Source organism: Hibiscus syriacus, unplaced genomic scaffold (genome assembly GCF_006381635.1).
Source record: "Hibiscus syriacus cultivar Baekdansim isolate YM2019G1 unplaced genomic scaffold, ASM638163v2 tig00110652_pilon, whole genome shotgun sequence".
In the NCBI taxonomy this organism is placed as follows: domain Eukaryota; kingdom Viridiplantae; phylum Streptophyta; class Magnoliopsida; order Malvales; family Malvaceae; genus Hibiscus; species Hibiscus syriacus.
In genome coordinates this window covers 3,230-19,829 of record NW_024062812.1, presented here as the reverse complement: position 1 = coordinate 19,829, position 16,600 = coordinate 3,230, and the positions used below count along the sequence as shown (strand labels likewise).

The 16,600-nt window shown below is 33.6% G+C and overlaps 2 pseudogenes; one reads left to right on the top strand and one right to left on the bottom strand.

Annotated features, from left to right (window-relative positions):
- Positions 1–3,734: 3,734 nt before the first annotated feature.
- On the top strand, positions 3,735–7,162 carry LOC120137116 (annotated as a pseudogene).
- Positions 7,163–8,705: 1,543 nt separating this feature from the next.
- LOC120137183 lies at positions 8,706–11,912 on the bottom strand (annotated as a pseudogene).
- Positions 11,913–16,600: the final 4,688 nt, after the last annotated feature.

The window sequence follows — 16,600 nt, the reverse complement described above, 5'->3', positions numbered from 1 at the left end:
ATATTCTTATACCACTAATTCATAATATAATTTAGGTCAATGTTGATTAACTTGTTTTACTCTTTCACTTATTCATATAATTTCATTACACCACTTTCTATAATTTATTACAACATCATGTACTCCTTTTACTATAATCGATACATTAATGCCATATAATTTATATTTCTAATTCCTATGACATCCTCATATGATTTCAAGTACTTTGGTACTATACTAAATATCATATAAAAATCTAACAGTTTTAGATCATAGTTTCATTTAACATATCGACCTTCCCATATTACTTATCTAACATATTCATATACTCATATCACATAATAATTTCACCTGACTATATCTTATGTTTATTTCATTCTTACATCGCATAATATCTAAGTCTCCTTTATATAGTTTACACTACATATTCATAGAATCTTATTCGAATCTTATAGGTAATTACTACTTATCTTATCTCATTTCCCTTTTATCAGTTTACATGATTTATTACACTAACCTTTCAATAACATATGACTTATATCACTTATCTCATAATATTTAAATACTAGTTTACTCTATTTATTTAATTAAGTTTCATATAACACCTATAATCTTTCTCATAGGGATTTTATAGTTCTTCATTCGATAATTCCTATATCATAATTTCCTTTAAGTATATCACACTTCAGGTTCGTATTATGTTCATGTCCCCTGATTATATATTATTATTATTATTATTATTATTATTATTATTATTATTATTATTATTATTTCGTAGAGTCATCTAATTTATCATCTCTCGATTTATATTTGGTTCTCTTAAATCTTCTCATAATCACATATATTCATGACTTATCACTTATGTGTAGCTTACATTTCATTCTTATATATATCACAATAACCTTGGCTTAATTATTCTGTAAATAGCATATACTTACATGGCTTTTCTTTTATAAGCATATCATTACATAATTTATTTTATGCTTTCCCATTACTATATAATAATATTTTCATAAATCATGCATCACACACAAAGCATATCAACATATAGCAAATATAATCATATCAAATCATGCTCATGTTCATGACTTCATGCATTCTACTATAGGAAATGGACTCATCGCGAGTCATATTTCCATTAACACAAGATACCAAAAGTATGCACTCACATGGCCTCACTACTCAATACCGATCTCTTATCTATTCCCCCTGATCGATCTTACTTGTCAACGGTTCCAGAACTTGTTTAGGCCCTGTATCTACACAATTATACATTTTAAGGCAATTATTAGATACCTACACCTTGTAATTTGATACTAACAGCTTAAACGAACTTAATAAACCAATATTCACATTTTTCCTTTAGGGGGTATCGATACCCTACTGGGGGAATCGATACCCCTATGACATTATGAAGTTTTACGTTCAAGGTGACATTCTGGAATTTCTCGTTTGAGAGGGTATCAATACCTATTGAATGGGTATCGATACCCCTAGCCCAAAAATCATGTTTTGAGCTCGAAAATCACTTCATTTTCAGCTATATACTTCATACTTTACTTTCTTTAACATGCCTAACTTTCATATACATACTTAAACTCATTTTTACTCCATAATCACTTCTTTAAACTCAAAATTCTATCATTTACATGGCATTCAAGAATCACACTAAATTTTCAACATGTTCTAAATTTAATTCTAACACCTCATACTTCCTAATTAGCTTGATGACAAGTCAAATTTAACTTACAATTTAACTTATCAACTCTCATTCAAGATTTCCTTTAAAAACTTCTAATCTTTAATCTTTCTTGACTCCTTTATCTTATGGTTTTAAGACAAATTAAGCTTTCCTTAAGCTTAGTTATCATTTAATGATCAAAACCCAATCTTAAATTCAGCTAAATATCAACCAACAAGAGATTTTACCTTTGCTTATGGCTTCACGTGAAGAAGAAGAAGAAAGGAGAAGAAGAGAACTCTGGAGAAATCTCTCCTCTTCCACATGGTTATCTTATCTTATAATGAAAAATAAAAATCTTACTTATCAAATGATCATTTTACCCTTTAATTCATTCAATAATTACTAAACAACCTTCATTAAATATTTCCAATAAGTCATTGAACTATTCAATTATCCTACTTTAATCACCAATTTCTGAAATTTTTTTAATCTAGTCTCTAACCCGGTGTTGAAGATGTTACAAAAACTAATTAAACTATGATGCAAAACATAGGTTTTGTTAAATTATAGATGATTTTTTTAAACTATGATGCAAAACATAGTTTGTTGGCAACTTTTGCTATTCTTATATAATATAAATAGTTGTTTTTAATTGTTAGCAATTGTGATATAAAACATGAATCAAACGATCTTAGTGGTTAAAGAAATGGTTGTTATTTCTAGAGGTCTCAAGTTTGAATGTCATCTGTAGGGGTGTTTTAGCGTTTATTGTCAAATGGTTGAGTCTTTCAAGTAGGTAATACCTTGTGATCACCTAGACTAACATAAAGGTCAAATGATCACGAATAGATATGGATTAGTAGAAATTAAATTAGTACAATATTAAAATATTGAAATTACTTTTTGGAATTAGAGTTAAATTATAATAATATATAAAAGTTGAATTTTAAATTTGTTATTATGATAATTTTATCAATAAGATTCTTCTCTAAAAAATTAAATGGTGATAATTATTTATAATTTTCAATAGTTTAAGTGATCAATTTATAACCTTTTTATAATCGGAAGATTCAACTAAAAAGTATCATATAGTCGAAGAGCTATCTACAATGTTCACTCTAAATATTATATAAAGGGTAAACTACTTGAAATGTCACTAAAATATTATGTTTGTGTCGGTTTTACTATTGAAATTTAAAATGTTTTACCTTTTAACATTGAATTTTACCTTTGACTTCAATTAAATCACCATGCCATTAAATTGTTAATGATGCGATGACGTAATTGTTTTTTTAGTGGACTTTAATTTGTGTATCGATGTTGTCACTAAACTTTAAAACGTTCCACTTTTAGACATCGAACTTTAGTTTACATCTCATTAGTCCTTATAAAACAATCATCAACTCCTTCGGTCATTGTTGTAACTCAAACATCGTTCATCATCAAACATTATTTGCAACAAAATCAATGCTAGTATGTTCATATTTCACTCATCATTCTTCTCCTCAAATTGGTTTTTCATAATATCAACTAAAAAAACGAAAATTCAGCTAATGGTTCAACGTTCTAATACTCTTATCTTCTATGACAATTGTTCGATAAGACTAATTTTATGTATGTTGTTTATCTTAGTAAAATAATGCTTCAAACCATTCAAATTTTCAAACAAACACCCCAAATTCCTCAAATCTGAAAAAGCCTCAACCCCTCCTCGAAATAATATATTTTTTACATTTAAAATTTCATGAGTTTTAAATAAATTTTGAGAAAATCTAAGCAAACAAAGTAATAGAGGATAATAAGACAAGTTCATCGGTGTCTAGAGTGACTATAAAAAATATAAATTAAATTAAAAGATGAATGTTAGAATTAAAACATTTCATAATTCAGTAATAAAATTGATAATAACAATAAACAAATTAAAATATTGAAAAAAACTAAAACTCAATTAAATAATCCAATTCAATAATAAGTTCATAATTCAACCCAAACTCCAATAGCCCAATACCACTTATAAGTCCAATATTTCAAATCAAATAAAAAACAAAGCAAAAACTAGGGTTTCCCTTCTCTGCTATTGTTGTCGTCGTCGTTTCCCCGTAGCTTATTTTACTAACGTTCAACAATGGCAGCGAGTTCAACGGCAAGGTCTTTCCTTCAAGTTGCAGCCACGGAAGAGGTCGTTTCGCCTCTCCGAGTTGTCCAGATCGAAGGCCTGGTATTCATCCGTTCCCTCTATTTCGTTCTCTTCTCTCTTTTGTTTTATATATTTTTTCTTATCGATGAATTTTTGAATTTTTAGGTCATATTAAAAATAATCAAGCACTGCAAGGAATTTTCACCTGCTCTGGTTACCGGCCAGCTTCTCGGTTTAGATGTTGGCAGCGTCCTTGAGGTTACTAACTGTTTCCCTTTCCCGGTAATTTCGCTGATCTTCTTTTAAATTTCCCCCCCTTTTGAATTTTGTTGATATGTTTTTGTTTTAAATTGGAATGTTTTAATGATTGGGATAGATCCGCGAGGAGGACGAGGAGATTGAAGCTGATGGAGCTAATTATCAGCTCGAGATGATGAGATGCCTGAGGGAGGTTAATGTTGATAATAACACTGTTGGATGGTAATGTACTAATGTCTCGACCTTTTTAGCATATGGAAAGTTGTGTGTGTATATATATATTTATATATTTGTAGTTTAACTACTAGATACACTGCTATTGGAGCTGAGACTGACATTTTGTAGTAGTTGATGGATGTTGCCCTAGATACTTGAGGAATTAGGAATCGTGACGATTTTTTTATGATTTTAAGTTATTCGTAATTCATATACTGTTAATAACCAATGTTGAAACTTGAAACCAATCTTACTGTATGCATAGTATCTTAATTGGTATATTTATTCTAGTGATTTGTACTTTGGTTAATGGTTATGTACTCTGAGTTTCTGTTTCATGTGGTAATCTTTGCCTTGCATATTTTCAGGTACCAATCAACGATTTTGGGTTCATATCAGACAGTTGAGCTCATTGAGACCTTTATGAATTATCAGGTAAAGGAAGCATTTTTAACATTATTTGGTGGCAATGAATGTGTGATGAACATGAGTTATCTCACCATTCTATGTTTGTTTGTTTGAAGTGATAGGCTTGTGTGCCTTTCCATATAAATTCACTTGTCAAAGTTTAGTTCTTCAGTTATTTACCTGCTTAATTGTTAAACTGTGCAGGAGAATATAAGGAGGTGTGTGTGCATTATCTACGACCTTCAAGGTCTAATCAAGGCGTCTTGGCTCTCAAAGCTTTGAAGCTATCTGATTCCTTTATGGAACTTTATCGGACTAATAACTTTACTGGAGAGAAGTATGACTTCCCCTTGCTGTCAAAATTTTAGGAATATGAATTGTGTGCTCTCATATTGATTGTCTCTTTCACTGTTATAGGTTGAGGGAGAAAAACTTGTCATGGGTGGATATTTTTGAGGAAATTCCTGTAAGTTTCTACTTCCTTGACTGTACTATTTTGAAGAAGTAATATAATCCATCATTGCAACCACATTTTCCTTCATTATGATATCGTAGATACTCTACATACAATGAATAATCAATTATTTCAGCAGTGTTAGAATGTGATATAAAAAGAAGCCTACAAGGTTCAGTGTGGAATATTGAGGATTTTCCACAATTTTCTTGTATAATACTTGAAATATCTCTGATAAGCTAGTGTATTTTCAATGTAACCAATCATGGTTCCCTCTTTCGTGTTAATGTTTGTGGTGCTTTTGTACTGCAGATCAAAGTCTCAAATTCTGCTCTTATCAGTGCTTTTATGACAGAGCTGGAATCTGACACACCAGTCACTCAGGTGAAATATAATTTTTTTGGTAGAAGACTTTGTATCTGTGAAGTTTTCCTTCTAACTGTACTTCTCCATTTTAGTGTGATTATGACCGTCTGCAATTTTCAAGTAATCCTTACATGGAGAGGAATATGGAATTTTTGATTGAATGCATGGATGATTTGTCCATGGAACAACAGAAGGCATGTATTCCCGTTTCTCTGATATTGCACTGATATCATTGCTGCTATTTTTTGTTTAACATAAATTGCCATTCTCTCTCTCTCTGCAGTTCCAATTTTACTACAGGAACTTGTCACGTCAACAATCCCAGCAACAGGCATGGTTTCAGAAAAGAAGGTAGTGTACTTGATCCCTATGCTACTTGACTCTTTATTTTCCTTGAAAGACCATCTAGGACCTTCCAAGTACATGGATAACTTAGAAAAAATATCTTCCTAGGAAGAGGAACAGAAAAGGAGTTAACAAAATTGGTTTCCAGTTATGATGATCTAAAAATTCTGGGGCACAACAAGAAGTTTTCTAGTAGAATTGGTTGAATTCCTCATATTTCTTAAGGATTTCAAGGGTAATAATTAAGAAGTTTGAAGCTGCCTCCCTTTTACCTTTTGGATGAAGTAGATTTTGTTGTGTGAAAAGTCTTCTTATTGTGCTTTTGTTTTCTTAGTTCACTAAAGTTTATGTATTTTGTCTCTTTTGTAACTGTAGGTCCGAGAACATGGCACGAAAGGCGGCTGGGGAGGAACCATTGCCTGAGGAGGACCCCACAAATCCCATCTTCAAGCCAATCCCTGAGCCTTCACGATTGGAGAGCTTTCTCATAACAAACCAAATTGCTAATTATTGCAACCAAATCAACGGGTATGTTGTCTATTCTCGATCTTACCCTTTTTTCTGGATAGCCTGATATAACAAAATCTCCCACAGTTTTTATTTTCGACTTGTATCTCTAGTTTTTATTTTCACTTGTAATTCCTTTTAGACATGAATCACTGCCTAGTGTAACATAACCAAAAAATTGCCTCTGTTGATTTCCCTCGACAACTCCTTTTATAATGGTGTTGTTCATTTACTTACTGTGTCCTTGACGTTTAAATTATGCAATTTCATATTGATTTGCTTCTTCAATCATCTCGGTTCTTGTAATCGTGTTGGAATCATATAACTGATTACGAATGCTACCTTGTGCGTTGTATTGTCTTCTACCTCGAGGCTGTAACCTGGGGATATAGAAAGTATTACTGGGATTCAAACCCCAAATCTACCGTCTGCACGAACAAATTGAACTAAAGTCCGGGTTGTACTTTGCATTTATGTACTATTAAAAAATTCAGACCCAAGAAGAAATGCCAAGAAATATCCTATAATATAATTTCTTTGGATATGAAGTATTGTGGTCTCTGATCTTTATCTAAATGAAATGTGGTGGGAAGAGGGTTCGCAAAAGTGTAAATGTCGAGATATTGATCGCAATCTTAATTTCTTCAGTAACTTACCATTGTTTAAATCATTTTGCAGTGTGGCTGGGCAGAGCTTCAACAGAATGTATTTAATGAAGTCGTTGCATGATAACTGATCGGGAAACCTCGCAACATCGCCTCCTGCAATGTTTGCAGGTATGGAATATGCAATGTGCGGTCTGGATTAGCTAAAAGTTTTTGCAATGCATTGTTAGTTTTTTTTGTCATTAAAATTAACAGATTTACTTGTGTGATATTTTTTTTTAAAAATTTCAATGATGTATTATCTTATGTTGACATATTAGCATCATCGTTAATTTTTAAATTATATGATTAAATGAAACAAAAATGTAATGTTAATAATAATTTTGATATTTTTTTTTTGAAAAATGTAATGTTATAACTTACGGTGAGTTAACTACAACTTCCCCGTTGAAAACTAAAAATTCAGTTAACGACTACAACTTACCCATTGAAAATTAAAAATTAAAATTTTACGGTTAAATTATTAAAAATATTAAAAAGTAAATTAGTTTTTATATATATATCAATATTTAATTTCAAGTGAGTAATTTGGATCTATATTAAAAATATATTAAAAATATTATGATGGTGTCATAATCTTTTCTGGTTAGCCTTACAAATTTGAATTTTAATAAAATATAAGAAAATAAATTATGAATAAAAGATATATAAATTATATAATAATTTAAAATTTTTGAGTACTGCCTCAATCTCTTTTCATCCGTGATCAATGCAGAAAAAAATATTAAGAGATCGTTGGTTCTCAGAATATAAGATTACTTTTGGAAATAAGATTATCGAAATGTTATATTAATTAGCATATTACTAGAAATGTTGTATTACAATGTAAGATTATAGTGTTTGGTTGAAGGAATATAAGATAGAAAAATATATATTTTACTAAATTATCCTTGAAATATATTTTCTTTTTTAACAAGTTGAATTCTCAATATTAAAGTTAAAATATTTACATAAAAGTTCATAAAAAATTATTATTTCAAATTCATATATATTTTTAATAAAATTTGTACATAAATACTTTAATATATATTTTTTATTTTTTTTTGAAAATATACAAACATATTTACACCAATATAATTATGTATTTATTTTTAGATACTAATATATTGATTATTGAGATATGTATGTACTTACACTGATGTAAGTATGTGTTAATTGATACATTTTTTTTATTTTATTCATACTACATTTATGAGTTGTATAATGAAATATCATATTAAATTATTTGACAAAATTAATAGAAAACATAAAAAATATAATATATATTTATAAAAATTAGTCTTAAAAAATAAATGTAATAAAACAGAATAAAAAATAAAATTTGAATAAAATGTATATAAAATAAATAATCAAAATAAAATAATATTTTAATATATTTTAATTTTTATTTTATATGCATCATATTATTTTATAATAAATACTAAATAAATATGAAACCATTAAAAAATGGATTTATACTCATGTAGTTACATACAAGAAGTTTGGAACAAATATAATATTGCAGGGGTATTATTGATCAATGGAGAGAATTATCTAATACCTAAGAAAAGAGAGAAAAAGATATTACCAGAAAAGGATCCCAAAATTACTACTATAGGGAATATTTCATTATCCCGGGAAGAAATACTCTTAAACGTCTTATAATAATATTTTTCGTAAACCAAAGCCCCAAAAAGTTGGAATGTACGAAGTAAAAGAACAATTCCAATAACCGATGATAGAAATGTCGTCAAATTTTCACAATCTTTGTGGAACGGAAGTTTTGATAACTTGAAGTATTTGAACCACTTCCGCCATTGAAGGCCTACTTGAAGGTATCTGAGAGGTGCAAACCAATGCCAATTTCAGCACGGGAAACACTTCATCTTCCGGATAATCCCCCATACTTAGATCAACACAATCCAACACATTCCCTTGCTCTACCGAGACCCGAACGTGATTGCTCATTATCATGACGCTATCCTCCCCGTACTCGACCGGCCTTCGTCCCGTCACGAGCTCCAAGATCAACACTCCGAAACCGAATACATCACACTTCTCATTGACCCTCAAGCTTTGACATGCTAGCTCTGGTGCTACGTATCCTACTGCACTCTGGAACCTGTTGCTGATGACATGTTTTTCGAGCTTCGTTAACAGCCTTGCTAATCCGAAATCTGAGATCTTCGGATTGTAGTCCTCGTCGAGGAGGATGTTACTCGGTTTTATGTTGTAATGAATTATTGGTGGCCTGAAGGAATGGTGCAAGTGAGCCAGCCCCTTGGCTGTTCCGAGGATTATCTTGAACCTGTTGGACCAAGAAAGTGGTGGGGCTGAACCAGATCTTTCATGGAGCTTTGTTTGCAAGTTCCCGTTAGTTGCGTACTCTGTTATTAGAAGCTGAGTTTGCGGCGTCCAATAGTATCCTTCCAGTGATATCAAATTCGGGTGCCTTGCTTTTCCGAGAACTCGAACTTCTCGATCGAAATCGTCTGGATACTGGATCAAGTTCGACGTCGCAAGCTTTTTGATTGCCACAAATCTTCCTTGAGGACTCAATGAGACCATGTAAACGGTTCCGAATACTCCTCCACCGATCTTTGCAGCTTTGTTGAGGATTTCCGGATCGCCAATACCATTAGTCGATAGCTTCGAATTGAACAGAATGAGTTTGCCTGCTGGTGGACTTCCGGATCTAGTTGAACTCGAACACATGCTTTCCTGTGCAGTCTCCACGAATTCGAGTCTCCTTCGGACTGAAACATTTAAGAGGCTTATAATTATCACCCCGGCTACAATCAGAACAGCCGCTGAAATCGCAACCATTGCAGAAATACTAAGGGAGATACGATGATGGAATCTTATCGGATTTGCGGACTCGTTTCTTCGCCTCTGGCCACCCATTTGACCGTTGTAAGCATCCGGATCAAGAACTAAAGGTTTCGGCACATTCAACTTGCATGGTCCTTTCAACAATGGTGAACAAATTCCCAGATTTCCCTGCAAAGCACTTTGATCCAAGCTTGGAAATATGCCTCCTACGGGAAGCCTGCCTATAAGTTGATTATATGATACATTGACAGCAAGAAGATTTTCCAACATTCCGAACTCTTTCGGTATTTCTCCACTTAGTTCGTTGAACTCGAGTTTGAGAATCTTAAGCTCGGACAATTCCGAAATCATTTTTGGAATTGAACCGGTTAGATTGTTGTGAGACAACGTCCTACAAAAACAAGATATAGTTTCGAATAACATCAGTCCAAGACATAAAAACTTAGCATATGATAAACAGAAACGGATTGATGAAACTTACAATGAGTACAATGATGAACAGTTTCCAATCTCATCCGGAATTGGTCCACTCAATGAATTTCCATCCAATTGAAGAATAACCAAACTCCCAGATTCACATATATCCCCCGGAACATCGCCGGATAAAGTATTGTCTCGAAGATCAAGCACGGTCAGGTTCGGAAATAACCCAAGCTCTGGTGGTATCCTTGACTGAAGCTTGTTTGATGATAAGTTCAAGTACCTCATGTTGGCAAAAAGCCCCATTTCTGCAGGAATCGTTCCTTCAAGGTCATTTCTAGACAGATCCAAGTTTCGAAGAGCCTCAAAGAGACTACTCGATCCTCTCGGAATCGAACCATTGAACCGATTATTGGAAAGATTCAAAACTTCCAATCCCAGATCAAATAAACCAGCTGGTATGCTACCAATGAGCTTATTATTTGACAATCTCAAATATTTTAGAGCTTTGAGATTACCAATTGATGATGACAAGCTTCCAGTTAAACTGTTACTCGCGAAATCGAGATACTCCAAGCTGTTCAAGCTACCAATCCATGGAGGAAACTCACTTGTAAACATGTTGTTCGATAAACCGAAGAAAACCAATGAATTTAGCCTCAGGAGAGAATCCGGAAGCGGTCCATCGAACAAATTATGGCTGAAATCCAATGAATTTAGATGTAGACAAAGTCCAATATCTGCATGCATTGGTCCTGTGAAGCCATTAGACTGTAAATGAGCTTTTTCAAGTAAGGCAATGTTGAAACACCTCCAGGAACTGACCCAGAAAATGAATTATAAGAAAGATCCAAAGCTCGAAGCCGATTCATCGACCAAATCCCAGAAACAAAATCTATGTTACCGGAGAAATGGTTTTTGGAAAGATTAAGGTTGTTCAGATATGAACAACTATATAGTGTGCTTGGAAGTTGGCCTTCAAATGAATTCACAGCTAAAGACAGAAATCTCAGTGATGAACATGATTGAAACAAATCATCAGGGAGTGAACCTGAAAAAGAATTCCCAGATAGATCCAGAAATCTAATGGAATTCATGTTAACAAAAGAGCTTGGAATCGATCCTGAGAGATTATTATAACTAAGATTAAGCCTTTCTAGCTTATGAAGCACACCAAATGCTTGACCAATTGTCCCACTGAAATTGTTATGGGACACTGATAATACCTTCAAATACTCCAACTTTTGAAGCCCTTTGCCGATCTTCCCTGATAATCCCAAGCTATCAAGAGAAATCTCTGAAACTCGACCGTTGTTTGGATTGCATTTGATGAATCTCCACGAACAAGGCGAGTTATCATCTTCGTTCCACGATTGAAGATAAGAGGAAGGGTCTTTGATATCTGATTTGAACACTATCAAGCCAAAAACATCGTCATTGAGTTGAATGGAAGAAGCTTCATCGTTTCCTATGCAGAAATCCATGGAAAGAAGTAAGCAAATCAGAAAATGAAGAGAACCCTTTGTTAACATCCCCATTGTTTTCAATTTTGTTGCTTGAAATCCCCTCCTGAATTCATGCTTTCACTGCCACTGAAACAATGGAATCATGCATGACTTTTTGCTGAAGAAAATGCAAATTCTTTCTTTGTCAGTGATTAATTGCAGTACTCACGAGAGAGTGTTTTTTTTCAGTTTGCGATGAAGATTCTTTCACTTTCGTCCTTTAGTTCTTCGTTTTAAAAAGTAGTGAAAAAAAACTTGGAAATCGAGAAAAACAGTGAATCAAAGGGGAATAAATTCAAAGAATTTTAATTTAGTTCTTTCATGCAAACAATTTGGAGTTTGAACCTGGGTCTTTTATTGGTCAAATATGCTATCTGTACTGCACTTTTGACAAACTTTGTGATTTAATCCTTATACAAACTAGGTTAATAATTGAACTATAATTTTTAAATTTTGAAAAAAGAAAATTTAAAATATTTTAAGTTTAAAGACTAAATCTCAAGCATCGTTAAAATCCAAGGACTAATGACAAATTTTAACTTTTTTAATACCAAATATACTTGTAAACACCTTTGAAGTTTGAACCATTCACTTGATAAAGAGAAAATAACTTCAGTGACCGAAAATGTCTTATAAATATGATTTTAACCAAGTTTTTTTGTATTTGCGAAAATGACCAACAAATTCGTAACGCGAACTCCCATTTCGCAACTCAGTTTCCAAATTCGCAACGCGAATATGTAAATCACATTGCGATTTTCCGAATTCGCTTTGCGATTTTCCAAATTCGCAACGCGAATCTGTAAATCACAACGAGAATTTGTAATTCGCAACACATAAGTCAAATTCGCAACACAGAAGTCAAATTCACAATGCGCGTTTATTTTCGCAACGCGAATTTTATTTTTGAATTCGAAACACAATATTAATTTCGCAACACAAATGTAAACAATATAATCGCAAATCATAACCTAAAACCCTAAATCACAACTCAGTCACATATCCATCTCTCACTCTCTACGGCGACATCTGTCTCCATCGCCGACGAAATCCGTCCCTATCTCCGACGAAATCCGTCTATCTCCATCTCTCAGAGCCACCCTCACAACCATTCACTGTCAGAAATGGAAAATCAACCACCGATGGTTAGTTTTTTTAATTATTTTTATTTTGAAAATTTTGTATTATTATTAGATTTTCATATTTAAATTGATGATAAATTTACTGGTAATTTTAATAATAGATTAACCATTTCACTTAGATTGCTTAGTAAATTCATTCGGTTGCTGCCAATAATGCTAAACTGTTTAGTCTTTAACCTGTGAAGTTAGTATTTGTCTTTGTTTTGTCTTTTGGTTGAAGTAATGCAATTCATTCAAGTTTCAATTTGCAGAAGACTATTTGAAACTTAAATTCGCAACACGAAAATGAAAATCGCAAGGCGAAAATGAAAATTGCGTTGCGATTTTAGTTTCGCGTTGCGATTTTAAGTTTCAGAAACTATTCTTCTTCTGCAAATTGAAACTTGAATGAATTGCATTACTTCAACCAAAAAACAAAGACAAATACTAACTTCACAGTGTTGCGAATTTAAGTTTCAAGAATAAACTACTACTCTTTATGTTGTCCTTGAACTTGCACTAAACCTATATGTTGTCCTTTTAAATGTTTATATAAGTGCTTACTTCTGGAATGTTATCTGATGCATTTTGTGAACTATGATAGAATAATGACTTGGGTGAATACCGTGCAAGTTTGAAACATATTTGGCTTTGTTTTCACTGTTTAATATCATGTCTGTTTATAGTGTATAATTTGTAGTTTTTGGTATATCTAACTTGGTATCTTTATTGTTTTTGTAGAAATTTTTTTCGGCTTCATTGACCTTAAGGAATAAATTAAGCCTAGCCACTACAATTGCGTCGACGCTTACACCTGTACAAAGAAAATTGTTTGAGGATACTTGCTTCGGGCCATGGCTGAAAGTACAACATCCAGGTGGAGATGCTATGTTGACCCATTTGTTTCTTCAGACCATGACTAACGATCTACCCAAGAGGATACAACGTGGTGATGAAAAGATATGGTTTCATTTTCCTCCAGCGTATACTTGTTTTGGGCGGGAGGAGTTTTGCTTAATCACTGGTCTACGCTTCGGACACGATGAAGTAGGTCAGTACACTAGTCATATCGCCCGCCCATCATGGTTATCTCGGGTTTTTCCTGAGCTGGAAAAGGCGAAGCCGAGTTTACATGTCGACGACTTGAAAAGATTACTTGTTAAAGATGGTTTTACTCGGATGGATGACCTCGATGTTTTCCGAGTATGCCTTTTATTAGTTTTGCATGCCGTTTTTTTAGGTAAAGAGGCCAAACAACCTATTTATGAGGACCTAATATTATTGGTAGATGACCTAAATGCATGGAACGTGTTTCCGTGGGGTTCATATCTATGGAAAGCTACCTGGAAAAAGTTGTCATCTGCCTTTGAGGAACGAAAATGTTTGCGTGGCCATGGTTCCAAATACACTTTGGCAGGCTTTATTTGGGCCTTTAAGGTAAGAATTTCTATATAATGTTTCCAAATTATAATTAATTATTTAACAATTACTAATGTTTGTATATTATATTGTTTGTAGATTTGGATATTTGAGGCTTTTCCCAGCATGCAGACATATGCAATCAAAAATTCAAATGATATTCCTAGGGCTATTTCCTAGAGGAGGATCCGACTGTTGGATTGGGAAGAGTTACTACCATATACGATGATGAATGATGTAAGTTAACACAAATACTAACATATATAAACAAGTTATTACTAGTAGACGATTAACTTTGTTTGAGCTTTTATATTGTTAGGATGCCAACTATCCATTACAGAGGTTGACACCCACAGAGGTTGAGCTTACCACTGATTGGTGGAAAGCTAGTAAGCGTTTTTTTGATGGCACGGATGATGAGCACCCCCCACTTCGAGAGCCATCACCTGATCGAGACGATTCTACAGCTCGACACCCAGAGCCATCACCTCCACAACGAGAGCCATCACCTATTCTATCACATCATCGAGCCTCTTCTCCACCATCACCTCATGATAGGCGACCGGCAAAGATGCCACGACATTTATCTCCATGTTCTCCACCTCTACGGGATGAGTTAGGGGAGTTACGTGATGAGGTCAATACTTTGCGTGAGGAGGTCAATATTTTATGTGACGACAATGGTGCATGGCGTGATGAGGTACGGTCTTTACGTGGTGAGGTAGAGGTTTTACGCGATGACAATGGTTCTTTACGTGGTGAGGTATCTACTTTACGTGGTGAGGTATCTATTTTACGTGGTGAGGTATCTACTTTACGTGATGAGGTAGCCGCTCTACGTGAGATTGTTGTATCGTTGTAAAATGAGGTTCATACTCTACACAATGAGGTAAGTTTGTTTAATACTATACTAAAAATGCAAATAACCTTTTTTCGGCATTATTTATTTGTTTATTTGCTGATGTATGTATTAATTTATTTTTAGCAGCCCGATAAGGTAGATGTTTTACGTCGGGTTTTTCTTGCACAACGGAGTTCACGCATCAGACGTCGTGCACGTGCCATTACGTCTCCGTTCACCCCAATAGTGCCAAGACTCCGTAAGAAGAAGTCAGATTCACCTATCATCGTTCAAGAGGCCTCTCATATCGTTCAAGAGGCCTCTATAGTCCTTCAAGAGGCCCCTCCCACCTTTCAAGAGGCCCTGTCATCGTTCAAGAGGTTCCTCCCACCGTTCAAGAACCCGATTCACATGGCATAATATGTCGACATATTGATAAACCCCTCACGTTCCCGACATGATGGATGAGAGTTGGCTTTTGTATGAGTTACTGGTCAGTACCATTCCAGTATCTGAAGCGGAGAGGAGAACACTACCGGACACAATTCTGAATAATACCCTTTGGGCTAAAACCAAAGTTGATTTTTATCTACATGAGCGGAGCCAGGGGTGTTACGCTGACATATGCAAACTCGACGATGATATGCATTTGTTTCTTGATCGGTCTTGGTGGGGTGTGTTATTAGGGGTTGAAGATAATGGCTATTTCGAATGAGGGGTAAGTCTTATATTCTTATTATATTGCATTTTGATTAATTTTTTTTAAATTTATGAAATTCACTAATATATGTATTTTTTATAAAACATCATATTGATGCATGAGTGTCACGTCTTCTGATAATAAAGAAATTGAAGAAAATAAAAAATACGCGATGGACTATTATGCCGACGTCTTTTCACGTAGCTCACTTGAAGGATCAAAGAGACACTTCATGTGTTGGGTAATGGAAAAGCTAAACTTTATCCTGCGTGGTGGGAGGTCGATAAGGTTAGTATTTATTTTTGAATATTTAAAGGTGTTCATAAATAAAAATTTAATGTGCGCAATTAAATTATTATTTATGATTGCAGGTGTGTTGAAAACATTTTGATATTTCGATATAACAAATTAAGTTAAATGAATTTTAACATTTTCCAAAAAGATTTTCTAAGTATATTCGATATAATTATTCGAATATCAAAATATTACTCCAAATCTTTCAAATGTTATTTTTAATTCTTAATCAAGTGTAAAATTAAGTTTAATCTTAAAACAATTTCAAAATAATTTTACAAAGTATTTCAAACCATTTCAAAGCCAAAAATTCCAGATTGCTCAGAGGGAACCGATTCCCCCTGAATGGTTTGGCTCCAAGAATTCCAGTATGCTTGGAGGGAACTGATTCCCCCCATGGGGTACCGATTCCCCTTTGTGTAACGGTCGAAATATTTGAATTTTACACTTAGGAAACCGATTCCCCCCAC